At 44.5% G+C, this 8,531-nt stretch overlaps 1 protein-coding gene across 1 annotated transcript in view; it reads right to left on the bottom strand.

The window, feature by feature from the left end:
- PRKCH (protein kinase C, eta) overlaps positions 1–8,531 on the bottom strand; it is a 261,067-nt gene that overhangs the window by 66,400 nt on the left and 186,136 nt on the right. The gene's annotated exons all lie outside the window — the stretch shown is intronic.

The raw sequence follows: 8,531 nt of genomic DNA, 5'->3' as shown, positions 1-8,531 counted from the left end.
AACCCTCGGCGGGAGCGCTGCCGCACTTCCCAAGCGGCGCACTAGCGCAGTGCGCCACCGGACCGGCCCTATGTGTCTTATTTTTAAGCTTAGAAAGTACCACCATACCTGAAAGCAAAAGTGGTAGATGAAGAGACCTTTTGAGAAAGGACTAACTTTCTTCTTGCCTAAATGCTGTACTAATCTTGACCCAATAAATATTGGCTATTTCAGTTTGGTTGACTTTCTCATAACTTCAGTTTCTTTGTTAAAAATATCAAGGTTGCAAGATGATAGACCTTAATCTAAATAGTCACTTACCCTGGATTTCACTCTGTAAGTTACCTGTATAGCAACATTATACGTCTGTCTGTATGTTACAGATGCAATTAAAGACCTTTCACAGATGTAAGGCTTAATATAGCAATAATAAGGGGGCATATTTTACATTTCCTAGGGAACCGGAGTCTATGATGATGATGACAAAATCCAGAGTGATCTATTCTGGAGACAGAGTAAATCCAGATGCATGGCCAAGAATGGAGTCCCGTGCAACACAGGACCACAGGGCCAAGTACAAACTCTCAACTATGCTCTTAAGGAGCAAAAAGCTCCTGTTTGCCTCTCTCAATCTTCTTCATCCTACACCCCCAAGAGACCTTGGAAGGTCTCTCATCCAACTTCCGTCTGTCTTTGATTCTGATAGTGTGAGGTTAAGGTCACAGACTCTGGAGCCAGGCTGCCTGAGTTTAAGTCTTGGTCCTGCTATTTACTAGCTGTGTGATCTTGGGCAAGTTACTTAACTACTCTGTGCTTGTTTCTTCATCAAGAAATGTACATAACAGCAGTTCTTGACTCATAGGAATTTTGAGCTACTTAATGTGGATTACTTAGAATAGTGCCTGGGATGCATTAAAGTGCTACAGACGCCTTAGCTATTATTTCCTTTTCAAAAAAAACCCAGAAAACCACTTCATGGCCTATTGCCATGATTTTTATAAGAATAAAAATTGGTAGAGCATAAATGAACTTTGTAAATTTTAGATAATCACTATAAGCATTTGAGTTTTGGGTAGGTAGGCCTATTATATTATTAAGTGACACATCTAGCTTATAAACTGTTCTCTGGGTAATAGAGCCAGGAGCCAAAGTAGGTCTATCATATATTGATGGTCTGGCACCAGTGCCTTTGGGCAATGAGCAAATGTCTCAAGAACTGGGTGAACTTCATCAGCCACACCACCTTTGTCTACTTCACCCATCTTTGCTGAGACCAAATTCTGAAGCATTAAGATTTAGGAATTAAGATCTCTTCAGTATCAGCAGCCCAGATCAGTACAATGAGAAAAGGTTGATTTAAGCTGAGGTTCATCCCTAGATTGTCAAATGCTGGTTAGTTCACTTTTAGGCAGAATAAGTTGAAGGAGGATGAGAAAAGTCACAGACTCCTGTTGTTAACCACACCACCACTATGGCTGGAGAACGTTGTTTCCATTCTAGAGAACCAAAATTCTCCAGAGGTAAAATACAAAATTCCCAGGAAATAAAACAATAGCTGTACCTCACCATACAATCAAAATTCAACTGCACAGCCTCGTTTTCCACCTTCTCCCTGACTAATTATTCAGGACACAAATTCAACAGTGGACACAGGTTTGATACATCCAGAGGTGTGATAAAATCCAGATCTGTGGCTCTGAACACATTCTCAAGTCCACCCCACTCCAGGCATCGACCCTTTAAGACTGGTCTAGAACCAAACCAAGTTCAAGAGATACCAGCAAGGGAAATTTGGCCTGCTTTGTGACTGCCTGTTCATATTTGGCTTATAGGTGAGAGCAACCTTTGTTCCTATAAAAGAAGGGTATTAAAAATTCCATCCACTGCCTAAACAGGATTTACATGAATTTAACAGGCTACTAAGGACACAGTGAACTCTTGGAGTTGGCTTCTATCATTAAGACATTGGCCATAAGTGGAGAGTGCAGAGGGGTCAGCCAGGCCAGCTGAGTGCAGCAGGCCAGCACGCTGGTGCTCCCTGCACCTTCTGACCAATGCAGATCCTTCCCTTTTGTCAGGGTCAGCAGGGGGTGGCGTGGCAGGTGGACAAGCTAGAATGTATTTTCTGGTGCACTGCCAAGTAGATGGTCAAGGGGCAAGAACTCTTGTCCTGAGCCAGAAAGCAGAGCATCTGGCCTCTGCTCTGTCACCTCTCTGGGCCTCAGTTTCCTCATCTGTAAAATGGTGGGATGGGACTTGATGAAATCCCCTCTCCACTTCTCACATCCAGTCAATCACTCAGAACTGACAATTATTCCTCCTGATTATACTTAGATTCAGATGTCTTCTCTCCACCAAACTGCCACAGCCTCCAATCAGCCCCATCGGTTCCCACCTCTCTCCACCTTTGTATCCTCTGTTTTCTGGGCTGTGCCAGCTATTTTTCTGAATACAATTTTGATCTTGTCCCATGAACGTCTGGGGCTTTAAGTTGCTCCCATCAGGCTTTAGCACATGCCCTCCACCCTGCTCTCAGATTCCCTGACCGTGAGCACCCAGCTCTCCCTGCACCTCTCTGCCCTCACAGGTCTCCTTCTCTGCCTGGAGCAGTGCTATGCAAGGTGTGGTCTGGGGACTGCTGACCCTCTGCAAACTCTAAGTAGAACAATGAGCGTGTTTAGAAACTTTTATAACTATTTGACAGTAATTGTATTTCTGTTGAATCTAATAATGAAAATTTAAGCTTCTGTATTATACGTCTTTTTGAAATTTTATTTTTCTAGTAATTTACTTTTATGACATTTTATAGAAGTACTGGTCCTATATGGATTGAAAAGGAGGGGAAAACCCATTTGATTACCACCAGAGACAGCTGGAGGAGCTCTGGCTAGCACCTCTCTTCCCATTTCTCTGCTGGGCTGACCACTTCATTCTCAACCAAAGCCTCTCTGTCTCTGAAGCCTTCTGCATCCCATCCTTGGACAAGGTGAGTGTCTGTCCTCAGTGCTCTGATGGTATTTGGTGTGCTCTTCTAATGAAGCATTTATTGCACTGACTGCAATTGTTGGTTTCTGCAGGTCTGCCCCATGCTTATTTCCACTTCCTAACCCCAGAACAAGGTGCCTGGCTCAGGGCTGAGTGGTCAGTTAAGGAGTGGCTGAACTGAACAAGCTCTAAGTTGCTTACCCTAAACTTCAGTTGCATTTCCTTTATCCATACACCCCTTGAGTGTAAAATCCTTTTGGCTTGTGTATCTCCCTCCAATACCTAGTTAGTGTCTGTGCACAGTGGGTACTGAGGAAACGGGGAAGAAATGATGAGAACTGCTTTCTGCATCTGGTGCTAAATCTTTCAAGCCACCCATCCAACTGCACTGTTTCTTCTCTAGCCCTCAATCTGGTCCTACAGGTAATAGAAGAAAATTGGGCTTGTAGGTACAACAACCAGTGACTAATGTGTGTGCCTGGTGATTAACCATCTTTACAACAGTGTGGTATTATAAACCAGACAAGACAAATCACACCTGTACATCTTGCATAAAATTAAAAGGTCAGTCCAGGAAGAAAAGAAATGAGGAGATTCCTGAAGTCCTTCATCAAGTTGAAAAGCACATTTGGCATTTCTTTAAAAAAGAAGTAATTTCATGGAAAACTACAAAGCCAGAAGGGATGGCATATTACATAGGAAACGATTTAAAAGCTCAGAAAACACTTTAAGCTGAAACCAAAGAACAGGATTCCCATCATATGACACTAATTTCTTTCTGAAAGTTGATAAGTCAAACACTCTGCTGAGAATAGGGTGGTTCCCTCTACATTTTCCAGAGAAGGCAGTCTGGGAACACAGCTCCAGAATATCGACCTCTAGGGTTCTACTCCTAGATTTCCCTCTAAGGCCATGGAAAAATTCTCTCTTTTTTTCAGAGCACTTTTTTTAAAAAAAGAGGTCACGCGATCACCTGCTGATTTATAGGATGTAGCGCATAAGGAGCACCTGGAGGGCTTCTGATCCACCCACTCAGGGAGCCTAAGTTCAAGCAAGGTTCGAAAGAATCATGCCCCAGAGTCAGGACAAGGGATGTTTATTCTCCGTTAGAAAAGGGACTGTATTCCTCATTCAAATAAGAAACAGAATCAACTGATGACAAAAAATGATCAAAATTCAAGATCTGAAAAAAGTGAATTATTTTGAAAGTAGAACATTTTGGCTGACTTATCTTGGTAATGTACAAGCAATCGAGTTCCATCCACTCGATAAATCCCAGTTCCGTTCTAAACTTTATGGCCATTCCAAACAATGTTTTATCTGTCTACAGAGCTGGATCCCATTGACACAGAAGTGACACTGAAACTTTTGATCTCGGTTACGTGACACATTCCTCGGCAGGAAGGTGTTATCTCTCCTCCTGTAACTTTCCATGGATGCAAACGAGGTCACAAGTGCCAGGAAGCAGCAATGACAGGTCTGTGTGGGCAGAGAATCACGTGCCAAGGCGGGGCACATACTTTCTCTTCAGCAAGAAGCACTTGTACCATCTTACTGGCACACGTTGGGGAGGCTGTGAGCCTTTGTAGTTTGTGCCACAAAGAAGCCAGGACAGCCTCCAAGCTATTGCTCTAGGGATGCCTTTTCTTTCTCCTGTGGTTCAGGAGGCAGGAAGCTTCCTCCCACCTGCCAGGCCCTCTGAGGTCAGGACTCAGGGCCATCCAAGAGGCTCTGCCTGTTCTGGGTTGGGAGTTGCCCCAGCTTGACTCCTGGCTGGCCGGTACCAAGTGTGACAGGGGTTAGTGGCTGAGGAGGTGCCCTTTCCTAGGGACAGGGAACATGGCTTATTCTCCTAGAATCCACAAGGCAGGCTCTGGAGAGGGCATTCTGGAGGAGGCAGCTATTCGCCCTGGACGGTGGTTGCTCCTTACTAAGCACTGGCTCTCAGGAGCAGCGCACAGGTTAGGTCATTCTACATTTTACCTAAATGGAGAGAGTTAACTATCCCATTTGCTGGTGTCAAGGATAACTCACCCGGTATGTGAAAAGGGGGATGGATAATATGAACAGAGGCTCTACTTGAGTCATTAGACTATTAAACCTTACCTGGTGAGAGGTCACCGTGTGATGACTGTGCTCAGGCAAATCCAAGGCAACTCAACACAATCGTACTTACAGCTCTCACCACTCTTAAGTGTCTCCTTGTAGACTCCTCCTCCACCCTCCCTTCAGGGTAGGTGGTTCCCTACGGTTCTGTTCCTGGCCCTTGCCTAGGTTTACTTCCAGCACTCCTCCAGCTAGACCATATGGCGCCTTTGTGCAAATTAGAAAAAAGGCACCCTTTCTCAAGACATGTTTAACTGCCATCTGCCAGAAAATCCACATCATTACACAAAGCTCCGATGACTAGGACAGCACGGCCCTCCCTAGTGCCATTCAGTGCGCGATCTGCCCAGTTGTGCACAGTTGCCCGGCTTGGTTCTCTACCCGTGTCGTTGAATCCCACGGGTGCAAGTATTACCCTAGGCAGATGGCTTCCAAATCTAAATCTCCATCCTGACACCCCTCTCTGGAGATCCAGACCTGCATTTCTAAGTGCTGGTTGGGCACAACTACTAGGGGTGTTTCAACTCTTCAAACACAACAGGATGAAAACCACTTTACCCAACTGCAGTCTTCACTCAGTTGAAAGCTCTAGAGCTCTCCTCTGCTGGAAGTCTTGGGGTCATCTTTAATGCCTACTCCTGGATCCCCCCCACACACTTCATCACAGAGTCCTCACAGCTTTTCTTCCACTGTATCAGTCCATTCCTCTTTTCCCACCATCACTGGCTAGCTTCAAGCTGTGACTGTTTCTCACCTGACCTATGACAAGACCTCCTGCCTGAACTCTCAGCTTCCAGGATTGCTCCACCACACGCTAACACACTACATTTATTTCCTCTCAGCCTCCTTCTCAACAAACCTCTGATGGCTTCTAGTGACAGGCAAATAAAGCCCAAACTTCTCAGCCAGCCATTTAAAATTTCGCATGTTCTCACCCCACCTACCTCAACCGCCATCTCGACCCTGCTCCTTCCCAGGCTCTGGTTCATCCACTCACAGAGTCGTCACAATTCCTTAGCACAGGACACTTTCCTGTCTACACGCCTCTTGTTCTCCTATTGTTCCATATACGTGGCATATATTTCCCCATCTCACTGTCAATTGAAAACCTACACATTCTTCAAGGCAGGCTCAAACATCATCTCTTCTCCAAAGCCTCCTCTGACCTCTCCATCAAAATTAACAACTGCCTTTTCTATGTTCCCATTGCACTGTATTTTCTTTCTAGCATTTATGGTACCACGTCTTACATTGTCAATTTATATGTGTTTAGAACCCCCAACAGACTAAATCCTTGAAGGCAAGGATCCTGTTTTAATTATCTTTTGACCACAGAGGCAAGCAGTACAAAGCAGTGCTCTGGACATGTTGAACCTGGTAACTGAATGGTGAAGTCTCCTTCATGGCCAAACAAAGCCCATGGACAACTTAATGATGGTCTGCTCCAAGCCTGTGTGTTTCCAAAGCACCAGCCAAGCAAGGGCAAATGGGTGCTGCAGTATGTCAGGCAGGGAATGAAGGGCACTGTCCAAACCAAAACAGTCATTTATAACACAACACATATTTATGCCATAACTCCCAACCTGCAATCCAGTGCAGCTCCTGGAAACTGCAAACTCTGGCACCTTGGGGGAAGGTCAGCAGGATCCAGCAGTCTCTTTCTGGAGTCCACTCCTGCCTCTGCACAGCTCTCCAGATCCTGGACTGGCCCAGCCCCACCACCCATGCTAATAATGCACTACAGGAATTAGAACACTAGATAGAATAGTCGCCTTGGGGAAGGTGAGAACATGGATGGGAATCACGTGAGCACAAATGGGATGCTTACAAATCTACACCTTCCCATTTCCCCCTTCCTGCAGCCCCTGGCAACCACCCTTCTGCCTTCTGCTTGTATGAGTTTGACTATTTTAGATTCTCTATGTAAATGATATCATGTAGTATTTGTCTCTATGTGTCTGGCTTATTTCACATAATAATGTCCTCCAGGTCCATCCACGTTGTCTTGAATAACAGAATCTCCTCCTTTTTAGAGGCTGAATAATATTCCATAGCAAATTTTCTTTATCTATTCATCTTTCAATGAACATTTAGGTTGTTTTCATATTTTGGCTATTGTGAATAATGCTGCAATGAACATAGGAGTGCAGATGTCTCTTGCAGATTCCAAACCCTCTGGATATATGAGTATACCTAGAAGTGGGATTGCTAGATCATATGGTAGTTCTGTTTTTCATTTTTTGAGGAACCTCCACACTGTTTGCTTAGTGGCTGCACCAATTTATATTTCCATCAACAGGGTTCCTTTTTCTCCAAATCCTCACCAACACTTATTGTCCCTTAATGTCCTTTATTTTTTTGATAATAACCATCCTAACAGGTGTGAGGTATCTCATTGTGGTTTTGATTTCTATTTCCCTGATGATTAGTAATGTTGAGCATCTTTTCATATATCTGTTAGTCATTTGTACATCTTCTTTGGAGAAATGTCTATTCAAGTCCTTTGCCCATTTTATTTTAATTTGGTTTTTTCCCTATTGAGTTGTAGGAGTTCCTTATGTATTTTGGATATTAACCCCTTATGAGATATATAGTCTGCAAATATTTTCTCCCATTCCGTATGCTGTCTCATCACTCTGCTGATTGTTTCCTGTGCTGTACAGAAGGCTTTTCGTTTGAGGTAGTTCCTCCCACTTATTTGTGCTCTTGTTGCCTGTGCTTTTGGTATCATTGGAAAGAGATTTTAACAAGGAAATATAGGGCTTCTACATTCACCTTCAAAGTAAACTGTCTGCAGTAATTCCATTCGAAGACATGAATGCCTTATAAGAAGCTTCATGAAAGGCCACTGCCTGTAGAAAACTATTTTATTATATGCCTGTTTCAGAAACAGCCTTTATGTGACCAAAGGGAGAAGAGGCAGTCAGGTTCTCCCTTCTTTTCTTTTTTTTTTTCTTTTTCTAGTCTGAGAATAAGGAGCCACAGGGAAGTTGACTGGGATCCTCTCCTATCCTTCATGGAGGTCTCAGGTAAGGACAGTATCTGGATCTCTTGGCAACAAAGAGAAAATTCATGGGAGAGAGGCAGGGGACAGGGGTTGGCTAGAGAAGAAAGGAAGCTGAGCTTACCATAGGGAGCTCACCCAAGAGTCCAGGGAGTTCAGACTTGGCCCAGGGGGGCCGGCATCGCACACTGGAAGGAGCTCAAATCCCCGTACTGGCATGGACAGTGATACCATAAGTCGCCTTCCACCCCAGCCAGGGCTGGGACATTGCCACAGCCCCACTGATTTGGGGCCTGGGCCGTGGTGCAGTGAGGTTCCTCCTTCTGACTCACTGGAGTGCCACATCAGTGTGTAGAAATTCCATGACGAGAGACAATATTCCTGACATTTCTCCAAGCACTCAGATTTTCCAGTGGATTTCCTTGAGCAGTCTTTCTGTCATACAAACTGTGGAGAG

The sequence above is a fragment of the Galeopterus variegatus genome, unplaced genomic scaffold, assembly GCF_000696425.1.
Source record: "Galeopterus variegatus unplaced genomic scaffold, G_variegatus-3.0.2 Scaffold221, whole genome shotgun sequence".
In the NCBI taxonomy this organism is placed as follows: Eukaryota; Metazoa; Chordata; class Mammalia; order Dermoptera; family Cynocephalidae; genus Galeopterus; species Galeopterus variegatus.
This window is presented reverse-complemented; position numbering and strand designations above follow the sequence as displayed.